Below are 14,401 nucleotides of genomic sequence, written 5' to 3'. Positions count from 1 at the left end.
CAAAACCCAAAATCAGGCAAAGATGGAAGGGCTGAAAGGTGATATACTGTCTTGCCACCAACTGAAACTGTATCGTCACCGTGAAAGAAAAGCTTGCAATGGTATATACATAGTCTACACATAATTGTACACACATGTGCACACTCAAAAGTATATGCATAGTCCACACATAAATACAGATACACACATGCAATAGTATATACATAGTCTACACATAAATGCATGCGCACACACACACCACACATACACACACATACACACACCGAGTGACTGCAAGAAAACTTGGCAGTGCTGCAGGAGTATAAAAATACAACCTGTAGATTCACGATCCTTTGGCATTCTTCACATAACTGTGCAGCCCAAGTTGGTTCAATCATCTGCAGTTTATAATGTTGGGTAATGCCCTAGGCTCGGGCAGAGAGCAACATAAACTTTTATCTAGGAATTCAGCTTAACACATACTTAATTATTTCCCACATGATAAAGATCCAAGTGATGATCACTTGAGGCATTTTAAGGCAAGAAGCAGGAGAAATCTACAGACAGAATCAGATCTATAAAGACATTAGATAGCAATTTTCTTTCTGCTGCACTGCTAGATGACCTCACACTTTTACCATCTAACAACACACAACTGACTCAGTCTCTCCATGTATTACTTCAAATTCTAGAGACAGGAAAAAGAAAATAGGCTTAGTCTCATCTACAGATAGTAGCGTACACTACTTAAGAAGTATACATAAAATGTCGGAGATTTGTGGCTAGACTGGCTAGATTCCAATCTCAGCTCAAAATTTCCCTGGGTTTCTAACTGTGAGGAACTTTCTTATGTTTGTGGCAGTTTCTTCATCTGTAAATGAGATGATAAAGACCAGTGTAAAAGTAGAAGTTATGCCTTGGACATAGCATTTCATCAGCTATTATTATGTATTTTCCCCTTAACTTGAAGTAAAACTCTGCTCTTGTTCACTGTGGCTGAAGTTAGAATCCTGTAGTTTAAGCATGTCTACTTAGTTATGAGCCTTTGGCTCATATTGAGAGTTTGTGTGTCAGTAGCTCATGTCTGTAATTCCTAGCTACTCAGGAAGCTGAGATCCAAAGATTGCAGTTTGAAACCAGCCCAGGCAGGAAACTCCACGATACTCTTATCTTCAATTAAAAACCAGAAAATTGGAAGTGGTGTTGTGACTCAGAGTGGTAGAGTGCAGTCCAAGTGAAAAAGGGACAGCACCCAGGCCCTGAGTTCAAGCCCCATAACCTACAAAATAAATAAATAAATAAAAAGAAGGATTGAGAGGCAATGAGTGGTAAACATTCCTAATATTAACAGATAAAATAGGAGTAACTGATAATAACTAATCAGTCTGATGCAAAGCTTTATTATATAATTACTTCTTTATAAAATACTTGAATGAAGAGACAGATTATTTTACATTGTTTACACCTGAAATTTTTCCTATTTCCCTATATTATAGATTTACTAATAAATCTATTGTTTCTTAAATAATTTTTCTTTGTTGTTATTATTATAATCATCTGTAGTTTGTACAAGGATGTAAAAGAATAGTAGAATTGATAGTAACACAGATTACAAAAATAAAACCTTAATCATTTAATACAAAAGGTCTTCTGTTTAAAAAAATTATAAAAACTTATTAAATATTCCAAAGAGTAATTTTCTTTGGCTTCCTTATAAAGTTATTGAGATGTTTGTTTTTGTTTATCTTGGTGTTTTAAGGAAGAACATATGATTTAGAAATGGAGGCATAGACTCAGACTAATTCACAACAGAATTAATCTAAATATGGTCTGTCTAGAATCTTGCGATTTCTCATTTAAAAGTGAACAAATGCCTGGTGCTGGTGGCTCAGGCCTGTCATCCTAGCTACTCTGGAGGCTTTCTGAAGATCATGGTTCAAAGCCAGCCCAGGCATGAAAAAATCCATAAGACTCTTATTTCCAATTATCCTCCAGAAACAGGAAGTAGAGCTATGGCTCAAAGTGGTAGAGTGCTAACCTTGAACAGAAAGTCTCAGGTTATCATAGTATCCAGGCCCTGAGTTCAAGCCCCATGACCGATCAAAAATAAAAGTGAATAAAATAAGTAATGCTTTTCATTTACATGAAAAAAATAGCATGCCTTTTCAATGAGCATAGTGCTCTCACAGATTCTTCTCATTGACCTGGTGAGATCGATGAGGGAGAACAGTATTCTAATTCTGTCTGTTTTACAGATGTTTACTATGGAGGCTCAGAGAAGCTAAGTACACCACTGACATTCACAACCCAAATACACCCTAGAGCCAGACTCAGGCAGGAGCCCAGCATCCCAATAGTCTTCCCACTGTTCTGCAGCAACCCCTCAAGACACAGAAATGACCCTACCGCTACACCCTATGTGAGAGGATACTGTGAGCCACAGTAAACTTTGAAACACAGGTTCCTGTTCAGTTTACTTTTGACTAATTTGTCTCTGAGCTTTGGTATCTGCTTGCAGCCAAACTGACCAAGGAGAGAAAAAGCCGAAATCTGGTCAAAACGAAAGGATATCATTTGTTCAAATCCTTTGCCATCAATTACAATCGCCTTTCATCTAGAAACTTTACATCTGAATATATAGCATGTGAGAGTTAATGTGCACCAGCAAGAGCCATAGCATTTATAAATATTTATAAACATTACTTAATATCATTCTTCCCCCCCCCCTGCCTTCTAGAACACGAAGAGAAGTTGTTAAAAGTACTCAACCTTTAAATACAGTGTGTTTAAATTAATTCCTGTTATTACTTCAGTTTCACAGCTGAGTTGTCTTGTAAATAAAACTTTTCCCTCATTAGAAATGAAACCAATCTCCTAGCTCCCCACAGGTCTCGTTTCTTTTACACCATGCCATGCTGCAGGCATCAACCTGGAACCAAGGGAGTTGATGCACAATTGGTGAATTTAACCAGAAATAACTTCCTATGGCATTATGTCACAGCTTCAGAAATGGAAAAAAAAAAACATGCATTTTCTTTGCACAGAATTAGAACATTTTAAAGGAATTCTCTCAGAAGTATGTAAAATTCAATAGACACCATGATTTAGATTTCTTATGCTATCTCTATTACTTATTCAATAAACCATAGTATCATGGGGTAACCTATGTGTGTATGCATCTGTCTTTAGAGTTTTTCCACAATCTTTCTTTGTATGTGTGTGTATGGGTATGCTGGTCTTGGGGTTTGAATTTAGGGTTTGGATGCTGTCCCTCAGTTTTTGTTTTGTCTTGTTTTTTGTTTTTTGCCTTTTTTGCTCAAGGCTAGTTCTCTACCACATGAGCTACAGAGCTCCATCTCCTACTTTTTTTGGCTAGTTGGAGATAAGTCTCACAGATTTGCCTATCTTGGTTGGCTCTTAATTTCAATCCTCTGATCTCAGCTTTCTTAGTAGCTAGAATTACAGGTGTGACCTACCAGCGTCTGGCAATCATTTGTCTCTTTATGTCTGTTGTTTGTCATTCATTTTTCTTTTTTTTTTAATTTAATTTAATTTTTTTGTGAACATACTGTACAGAGGGGTTACAATTACATGAGCAGGATAATGCGTACATTTCTTATTAAGCATTGCAGCCTCCTCCTTTGTTTACCCTTCGCATCCCTTCCCTACCTTCCCCCTATCCCCCCACCACCCAATCCTCCCCCCCCTACCAACGTTGTAAAGCTCTTTTTCGACATGACAACTTGTACTTCTCATTGTTGCAACAGGTCCACCTGTATCCTTAAACGACTTGTTTTTCCCCATATCCTCCACAAGTTAGACTGACATCAAATATAGTGAAAGCAGGGGTTATACTGTGGGGGAGGGACATACAAAGCAACAAAGAGATAATCTTATAAATGCATTAGAAACAAATGCATGAAAGAAAAAAGCATTAAAATACAAATCTAAGGGTTCATTTTCCTAATATCACATTATCTGACCTTTTGTCATTCATTTTTCTAGGGAGAAACTTTAGTCTCCTGTGGAATTTTTGTTGTTGTTAACTTTTATATAATGACAAGATTCTGCCCACAGGACTTCCAAGGAACCAAGATTAAATGTGGAGGGCTAGTGTTGTGTAATCCTACCACTTGTGGAAGAGGATCTTGAGTGGAAAGTTGAGGCTAGCCTGGGCAAAGTCAGTGAGACCGTATTCCAGAAATAAATACAAAAATAAAATGATCTGGGTCTATGGCTCAAAAGGTAGAGCATGTGTGAGCCTCCAGGCTAAACTCCCAATACTGAGGTGATAGACAACAACAAAACAAAAACAACAAAAACCAGAATGAATGTGAGTTTTGTCCATTTCATAATTCATCATCTCTATTCAGTTCCCATTTGTTTTTCTACACAACACTCCTTTCCTTTTCTTTGGTCTCCATCCCAGATTCCTCCCTTTCTTCCAGTCACCCAACAGTGTGTGTTTCTGAAGACTGCTTTGTTCTTTCTTTCCCCATTTTCAGCACCACCTCTCTGCACTTTTTGGGGGCCCTTTGACACTGATGGTTTCCACGGCTACAGTTCTTGCCCCAACTGATCTCTCTTAGCTGCAGTCTTCCCTGCCCACGGCCACACAATTTTCTATTTACCCTGTGCCAGTTTTACAGACCTGTTCATTAATATTCATCCTGTCTGCCACATTAGAAACACAGGGTCATTCTTTGCACTTGGTGTAAGCACATCTACATTTTCACTAGATTTGTAAGACTCTAGATATATCCCTGAATCCAGCGTATGTTGTCAGTTGAGGTTTCGACTGCTTTAACTGAGATCTTTAATATTTCCCCTCTGAACTATCCCTCAGTCCCTTTCCTCTTACTTTCTTTCCTCTTGTGATTCTCTACATAACACTTAAAGCAATGTTACTAAAGCTCAAATTTAATCAGAACACTTGATCCCTCCCACATTGTATTAACTATACTTGGTTGGTTGGCTTTTCTTGGCTTATACCTTATTATATTTTGTCAAACACTACTTTAAATCTTCAGTCTTAATTCCTGTCTCTGGTCATCATGCATTTGGTGTTAGTACCCACACGTCCTGGCCCCCATTAAATTAGATATTTGAGCGATCTTTTCTTTATATCTGAAATGGCCTGTTAGCCTTCTCTTCTGAATGTTTATCATTCATGACAATGTTCTATTGTAAATTTCTCTGAAATGACCCCATATTTCTCTAAATGTTTTACAGAAACTTCATCTAACCTTTAACATAGTTAGCTAAAGTTATCTTATATATCTGTCTGCCATGTTAGGTAATGAGGGGAAAATGACCATTTTTTAATTTCCCTCCCCTCCATCATGTAGCTTTAGGATTTAGCATATGGTTAGACCTTTAACCCCAAACTCAATAAATGAACCTACCACTCAAATCAAAATCCCACATCATTAGGTGAGAGATAAGCATAATCTCTTAAGATTACCTTAAAGTCTGAAAAGACTCCTCTAGGCTTTTGTATGTGCTTCATACTTTAACTTGTCTAGTAGGTAGTGTCTTTACCTATGTACCTTTCTGTTTTAGTCAGTTCAGGCTGTTATAAAATATACAAAATTCAACAGAGTTTCCTAAAGTAAGGTGTGTTATGTTTCAGAGTTCTGAAGGCTGAGAAGTCTGAAACAAAGGACAGTTGGTTTTATGGTTTTTCTGGTGAGAACTTTCCTTCTAGCTTGCAAGCAGTCATGTAGGGTGAGGGAGAGAGAGACTAAGTTTTCTGATCTCTTCTTCTTTTTTTTTTTCTTTCATTCGTGGGGTCTGAACTCTGGGCTGGGTGCTGCCTCTCAGCTCTTCACCTCAAGGCTAGTGCTCTACCACTTGAGCCACAGCACCACTTCCGGCTTTTTCTGCTTATGTAGTGCTGAGAAATCGAACCCAGGGCCTCATGCATGCAGGGCAAGCACTCTACCACTGAGCCACCTTCCCTCTTATCTCTTCTTATGAGACCAATAAATCAAACATGAATCCTTCATTGGACTTTATTGTAAACCTTATTACATACAACTTAACTATTTTATAATAGCATCACACTGAGGGGTCAGCGTTGTTTCAGCCAGTGATATTGAGAGAGATATGAACATTCAGTCCATAGTATTTTTCAGCTGGCTTTCTCCGTTTTCGGTATCTACAATGGTAGAACAGTGCTTAAACAACTCAGTAACCTTGTTTTCTCAAATTTTGTTCCCCAAATCTCCATGACAGTTAAATAATGTATCATGACCAGTGTACATACTATATATCCACCTATTAAAATTTTAAGCTCATAAGGAATAAGATGAAGGCAAATAAAATACTTTTATGACCAACATTTAAGTGGAAGTAGCTGTCTGTATTTATATTACAGCTATAAAAGGGATCTACTATGGAACATTTATGAGTAGGTGTCTGTTTATAGAGTTCCTTAAGCTTCAAGTTGTATTATTGTTCCTTGATTTTTCTATATACTTCCTTTTACGTCTATCTGTTTAGATATTGAAGGACAGCTGAAATCTTGTCTCTCTAGTGATTCCCAAGTCAATGACTAAAGCTGAACTCTTTCTCCTCATAGCACACACCAGTTGGAAAATATGCTTTTGGAAATGTAGTTTTATAACTAAAGATGTTTTATTTTATTTTGTTATAAAGGTGTTGTACAGAGAGGCTACAGTTACATAAGTAAAGTAATGAGTACATTTCTTATTGGAGTGGGTTCCTTTTTCTCTCCCACTATCTCTCCCCCACACTCCTGTTTTATAACTTTTTATGCCTATAATCTACCCCTTTGGATAAAAGACAGCATGTTTAGAACTTTTCATTCCCTACATACAATCGACATTACAGAGTAGGCCCTAATGAATATTTGTTGGAAAGAGGAAGAAAGGAGTGAGATGTAGATTAGCTTTATGGGATTAATGGTGAATACCACCCAACTTCCCTTCCCTCCATTTCCTTTCCATTCCCTCCCGTATCTTCCCCTCCCCTCTTCTTCTCCCATTTCTTCTCCACCCCCACCACCTTCCCCTATGAAATTTAGTGTGTCCCACTGAAAATCTGGCAGACTAATTGGCCTTCTGTTATGGTCAGTTTTTCTTGATATGTCACGGTTCTGCTTTGGGAAGCTCATTGTCCAAACCCTGAGAATTGCTACTGCTTAACATCTAATTGCATCATTGACTCATTTGTGGAACACCTTTAAAACATAAAGAGATATTTTTTCATGGGGTAAATTATAATCCAGATCATTTTGTATCTGGTAATGGTTACATACAGTTGAAATCTCCTGCTTTTAAAAACTGGCCATTTACCAGTGGTGTGAAATTGGTAACAAGCTAAGCCTCTTAGAGACTGTTTCTACATCCTTCAAAGTGTGGGTGGCAAAACTTCTTTCATCAGAATTGGCACAAACATTTAACAAGTCTGGAAATAATTTGGCTCACACTTTGCTTCAGATCAAGTTAGTTCTCATGTCTCAAATAATACTCAACAAAATGATTCTTAGCACCATGAAGAAACCTAACAGGGTAGATCTGCAATGTCAAATTTTGAAAATTCTGTGAATGGGAGTATTTTTTCCCAACAACGATTGCATAATACACTGACAAAGTTAGAGTTAAATTTTTTCTGGATGCTAGTTAAAGGTTAAACTAATTCCCTGATAAGCTTAATGTGAAGAAATGGAAAGACTTGGGAAAATTTGTGTTATATGAGGTAAGCCAGACCTAAAGTCACATAGATTGCATGGTTTCCCTCACACACTGGATAGTAAAAGAAAAAAAAATACCTTGGGACATGATAAATTATACAGTTCTCTAGATATTCACACAGTGAGATCAAAGGAAGATATCCTTAGGAGAGGATCACATAGCTATGTGCATATGATCATATAAAATAATATCATCAAAATGAACTGCAAGAAATGGAAACAAAAGGTTTTTTTCCCCTTTGTTGTTTTTGTTTTCATTTCCTTTTGTCTTATTTGTTTGCTTCTCTGTCTTTGGGAGGGAAAGAGGGGCCAGAAATAGTGGGACAAAGGGTAAACAAATGTAGCAGTGGTACTCATTAGACACTATGTTGAAAATGAACTATGTAACTTGCAGGTGGGGACAGGAGGGAAAAGCTGGGAGCAAGCAAGGGCAGGGGTGACATTGTTCAAAAGAAATGTACTCTGTATCTGTCTTATGTAACTATAATCCCTCTGTATATCACCCTTGCAATAACAATAATTTTTTTTAAAAAAGAAGGTGCAGAGAGAATTTAATGAAAAGTCGACAGACTTTGAAAAAGAAAGATTGGTGTGATTAAAAGCGGTAAGTACAGAATATCCATGGGTTACCCTTCTTTTGTCAGCCTTTAGCACAGGCAAGACAGACTTAGAAGTTTGTCATGGACAATTTTGTTATGCAAACATCATATACTAAAATGGCGACAGCATCAATAGGATCACTGTCCAAATATAGGTCCTTCATCAACTGAATAACGTCACCGAGAGAGAACTACATTTTAAAATATATTACTCTTGAAAATGTCCAGGTATTTGTAGCATATTTGTTTGTATCAGGACCACATATAGTAACCAAGTAGATAGTTTTACTGTATTTTGTCTCTAGTTCTTTTCTTAGGAAATGCTTTAGAATCCTTTTAGGGTCTGGAGTGAGGTAGAGACCCATGGCAAGGTGCTTTGAGGTGCATCCACGTGATTTCCTGAAGAGTTTGACATAGTTTGAAAGTCTATTTCTCTAAGTGTTATTAGTAAATGGGTTTATTTTTCTTTCTGAAATTGGGTATTAGAACTCCAGCAAGGACATTCAGCTCTCCACTGCAGGAACAGGCCACTGGAAAGGAAATAGAATCCATTCTGTAGTTTTTGTTCATATGAAGACATGAGGTTGGTTCCTTGTACACCTCAAGCATCTGGGATATCAAATCTGAAATAGATGGAGAGGTCTGTTAGGAAAATGACATTGGCACTGAGCTCAGCAAAGCCCAAGAATGCAGTATTATGTTGGCAATGGTGAATCCTATATGAACTATTATGGCTCAGGCTGACAGGTATTATTATGTATTGAGTCATTAACTACATGTATTGAGTGCTTTCCATCCTCAAAGCACTTTAACATGTAGGTGACTAGTCAAGTCTATCTCAAGAAAGTCTGGTATAGGCACATGAGGCGGTTAGTTAACATGTATGTTTGTTTGTGTTAGAATTAGGGGGAGAAGTAAGGTTAAAGGAGCTGCTAAATTACTGTACTGTACTAAATTACAGAATTGTTTATGTGGGAGATGAGGGGAGAAGGAAAGTTAAGTGAGGAACTAAATTACTGTACTAAGAGAATTATTCTAAGGAGAGAGAGAGAGAGAGAGAGAAAGAGAGAGAGAGAGAGTTTCTTCTGAGCAAAAGTCATAGTTTGATGGGAAAATGTCAGTGGAAGCCATCTTTGCCTGTGTATGCTAAAGGCAGATGCAAATATGGATGGCACAGTAAGCCAGGCCCAAAGAAACATAGGTCCCATGGTTTCCCTTATTTGCAATAACTGGTATATGTCTGAGACAAGCAGAAAAGGTCAGATAAGTTGATGTTAGGTGAAATGAACCCCAAGATACGTATTCAAACGTTTTTACTTTCTTGCTATTGTTTCCAACATATTTATAAGATGATTTGTTGCTTTGTATGTCCCTCCCCCATGGTATAACCCCTGATTTCACTGTATTTGATGTTGGTATAATTTGTGGAGGGGAAGGGCAAAAACAAACCGTTTAAATAGGGATACAGGTGGATCCATTGCAACAATGAGATGTACAAGTTGTTAGGTCAAAAACGAACTTTACAACTTTGGCCGGAGGTGAGGGAGAGATGGGAAGGGATGGGAAGGAGAAACAAAGGAGGAGGCAACAATGCTTGATAAGAAATGTACTCATTACCTTGCCCATGTAATTGTAACCCCTCTGTACGGTATTTTCACAATAAAAAATTTAAAAATCTGTGGACGGCACATTGCCAGAAATAAGACAGCACAGAGTCCAAGCAGCAAAGTCCTGGATTATTTTGATGTATTCATTGGCTATATAAATAAATTAAAGTAACTTAAATACTTCACTTTTAGCTACATTCCAGAAAGTGAGATGTTACACTGACATTAAAGGGATGAAGAAGATGAGGAATTCAACACTTTCAAACCTGGTTTTCTTACATACGTAACACCTATCTGGGGTTCTCAACTTGAACACAATAGATATCTTGGGTCGGATAATGTCTTTGGTGAGGGATGATTGACATTGTCCCTGGCCTTCCCCCTCTTCCCCCCCCCCCCCCCCCCATGGAGTGGGACTGAGGTTAGTGAAGGAGGAAGTGAGGGAATGACATTAAAGAATGTTCCCCTTCTCAGGGCCATGTAAAGTCTAACCTTGCACTGATACCACACTGAGGAGGACCATCTTCTGAGCCCTAGATGCCTTTCTTGCCCATAGGCACACCTCTATCTATGAGAGGCTAGTGACATTCTCCCAGATTTGTCCCTGGTTAAGTTAAGTTAATTGGAACAACTTAGTCCACTTGTATTTCCTTTTTTTTTTTAAACTGTAAAATACCAAGAGGATCCCCTAGTTCTTTGACATTGTTTTTTGTCCTCAGAGTTATTACTGAATTCGGGTATAGGTGAGATTCCAAAGTGAAGACACAATGGAGGAGAAAGGATGGAAGAGCTGTGGAGGGAGCTTCTGGGAGCTGAGGAGCTGAGGGGCATTATGGAGGGGACAAGGGCTTGCATTTCACCCCATAGGAATTTTTCATCTGCTATTAATCATACTACTATATCTGGCTTATAGGCCTTCGTTGCCCTGAAGAGTATTAATTTGTCATGGGCATTTGGTGTGGCTGTGACAAGACTTTGAAGTGGATTGCCTTGATCTTAGAAAAAAAATCCAAAAAAAAAAAGAAAAAGAAACCCTATGTTTTATGTTCTTTTTATAAAATTAGGCAGTCTTCTTGTCAGTATTTCCCCATTCTTGATATGGTTGATGTTATTAGTTCTACCCTGACCTTTTTCTATCTTTCATGTGCTTGGAACATTTTGCTGTAGCATTTGAGAAATTGAAGGCAGCCAGGAACGTGGCAAGTGCATCACAGACTAATGGACCACTCATCATGTCAGTTTAAGATCCTAAGTCCATAGCACATCCAGTGTTGTATACAGGCTCAATAAGAGGGATATTATTACTTCAGAGTTCACTCTAGAGTTCAGTCTCCAAAATCAGAGGCGTCCCACCTAGTATGCTAGACAGCACTTTTCTCCATCCTTTTTGTTACACTCCTCTAACAAAAGCTGGCACGGTAATAATAACAGGTTAAATGGTTGCATTTAATGTCCCAGAAATGTCTGCCAGTCACTGTGCTGTATTTTATTTGTGTTTAATGTTTAGTAGTGTTTAGTTGTGGTTAATGATACTATCCTGGTTTTGTAAATAGGAGAAGTAGGCATGGTTCACCAGGTTCATTAGCTTGTCCACAGTCACCTATTTTGGAACATGTGGTTTCCCACCTGCCAACTCTGGCATCTGCGATGTTCATTATTACTCCAGGGCTTCCTGGGAAAGGCTTTGTTCATTGTGTAGGGTACCTGCAGGTGGTGGCGCCATGCTCAGCATGCATGTTAGAACACTTGGAGATACAAGTGCTAAGCAAATTCCAGTGCTTTTAAGTCTTCTTTATTTTATCAAGAAGGAAATATTCAAAGACAGTTGTTGAAGCATGATAAGGCAGATTTATTCAGTACTGTTGTGATAAGCACAGAAACCACCGTGATCATGTTTTATCATGGGCTACAAAGCCCACCGGGGTCAACTTGAAGGAGTGCAAGCAAGTTATAATTTATAGTTAAGAAGGAAGAGGAGAGTAGGTGGATTAAAAATCTCTGAGAGAAAGATCAGACACAAAAGAGATTTTTGGCTAACCCAACCTGATAGGATTCTTGCTGAAGACTGGGCAGGGTGACTGGAAGATCTGACAGTATCTGAGGATGAGGAGGAGGCTGAGTAGAATTGTAGTGAATAATGCAGATTTCTTGTAACTAAACTGACTTGGAAGGGCTCTTTGTTAAACCTGGATCTGACAAAGGAAATTGATAGAGAGTTTCAGGAGAAGGTCCAGGGACCTGACTAAAGTAGAGCCAAAGGGGGAATCATTGCCAACTTTTAAGTTTATTCTGGATGCAATATAATGATGACAGGGAAATGAGCAATGATTCCTTCCCTCTGTCTTTTCCTCCTTCCTCCAACAGAGAAAAAGATGGTGGTTAATTCAAAGGTTATGCCTTGCCTTTGTGATTACTGCATTCTTGGGCAGCAGATATCTTAGGAGTCTTGAAACCACCTCTTTGAAACTCCTTTAGCTAGTGTTAGTGGAAATTTTATAATACCTCCCCAAGAGCTTTTCTCCCCCCACCCCCAAAGCCTAAAGCTAGAACATTCTCTCACCCTTATTTATTATTGTCATGGGGCCATTAGCTTTCACCATTAGAAACTATACTTATACTAAAGGTGTTAAAGCTGAATGTATGTGCTCCAAATTCTCATTACATGCTCCCGACCTCTCCCTATAAATCTCAGCTTGGAGTTATCAGCTGTCTACTTGTTGGCCCTAATTGGAAAGTTCTCTGCTATGTACAGGTACAAAAATGTACTACCAGAGTCTGAATTTCTGCCCCTTATTAACACTGCCTTGTGACTAATATCCTCAATTCTCTTTCCATTGGAAATCCAGCTAAAACAAATTCTCCCATTTTACATACAAAGTGAGCCTGCAGTGAAACAAATCATGCAATGCAATAAACAAGAGCAATCCAAACCCTTGTCTGTTACAGAATATTAAAATGTCCTTTACTAATTAATTACTTCAACATGATATTTTTTTACTCAGTATTCCAGAAACATACTCATAAAATTTTCAGCAGTTTGAAACTCATTTTACTGTTATAATCCAAGTATCAGGTACATAATAGCAAACTCCATGTAGGGTTTTCCAAGGGTTGTGTTATAATTTCCTAAAACCTTCTGTGCTTCATATACAGACTATTTTGGAAAGATCATTGTGTAGTTACAGGTATTAAAGTCAGTCTTTTGGAACCTAATGCATGCATCCACCAGAAAAATATTTTGCTGAGAGAATGTTTGGGATTTCCCATTTAAGCTGAATATCCATACAAAGGGATTTCCCAGGCATCATTCACAATCACAGTGACCTTTAAAAAAGGAGGCTATCTATATAGTGTGTATAAGACCTCCCAAACATACAAATGTCCTCATCTTTAGTACTTTAGTCATGATAACTAATGACGTAATGAAATATCAGTAGTATTTGGAAAGATTTATCTTAAATTCAGACAGGAGTGGTTGTGTCTTTAGCACACATTTAAATATTTAAACAGTCATTCCACCAATTTCAATTAAATTTCAATTACAGAGTATTTTTTATAAACATCTATATAGGATATTCTGGAATGACTTTCCTCATGCTTATATTTCTTTTTTTTAAAAAAAAAAGTGATTAAAGGAATGTTTAAATAGTGAAACCTGAACTTTATAAACTCATAGAATAAAATAACTGCAACTATGTATGATCAAGTCATCCTTTCCAAGTCATTGAATGTGAATACTTTCTTCTCTCTGAAGAAATTCTATTCCTTAGCATTAATGCCTAGAAATAATCAGAGAAAAAATACGTATGTGTAATAGTTTCATCATAGAAAGTTGAGGTTAAATTAGCACCCTTTTATTTTTAATGCATTTTTAAATTGTTATTGTAAAGGTGATATACAGAGGGATTACGGTTACATAAGTCAGGTGAAGAGTACATTTCTTTTAAAACAATGTTACCCCTTCCCTCATTCTTTCCCAGTTTTTCCCCTTCCTCCTCACTCACAAGTTGTATAGTGAGTTGTATAGTGAGTTATATAGTGAGTACCATCGCTGCATTTGTTCACCCTTTGTCCCTCCATTTCTGTGCCTCCCCTTAACCTCCCAAAGATGGATTAATGAACAAACAAGATAAAAGGAAAACAGCAACAAAGAAAAAAATACAACCTCTTGTTTCCATTTCCTGGAGTTCATTTTGATACATATTATTTTATATGATCAGAGGCACATAGCTGTTTCCCCTTTGGGATCCTCTCCTAAGAATATCCATTTAATTCTAATATGTGGCACAAAAGGGTTTTAGTCCAGATAATATGCTGCTTTTAAATTTGGTGAGAAATACAATGTATGCACGTATGCATGCACACACACACAGATTATATATTCTTAAATATTTGTACTGGCAGAATTGTAACAGTTGTGGGCAAGTACAGCTTGGGAGGTGGTACACAGTGCTATTTTGGGGTAAATACTATGAATCTAAGTATAGAAGTTTTGACAG

General features: G+C 37.7%; 1 protein-coding gene across 2 annotated transcripts in view; it reads left to right on the top strand.

The window, feature by feature from the left end:
• The window catches only part of Slc16a7 (solute carrier family 16 member 7), a 144,292-nt gene that overhangs the window by 27,885 nt on the left and 102,006 nt on the right, over window positions 1–14,401 (top strand). The window contains exon 1 of one of the 2 annotated variants that reach the window (XM_042698677.1): window positions 8,670–8,711. The exons of the other annotated variant lie outside the window; for it this stretch is intronic. The gene's annotated coding sequence lies outside the window, so the exon portion shown is untranslated. Of the gene's footprint in view, window positions 1–8,669; window positions 8,712–14,401 lie in introns of those variants that run through there. 2 annotated transcript variants of the gene reach the window in all.

Source organism: Dipodomys spectabilis, unplaced genomic scaffold (genome assembly GCF_019054845.1).
Source record: "Dipodomys spectabilis isolate Male_0828 unplaced genomic scaffold, ASM1905484v1 ptg000234l, whole genome shotgun sequence".
Lineage (NCBI taxonomy): Eukaryota > Metazoa > Chordata > Mammalia > Rodentia > Heteromyidae > Dipodomys > Dipodomys spectabilis.
Note: the sequence above shows the minus strand (reverse complement) of the source record. Positions and strands in the feature narration are given on the sequence as shown.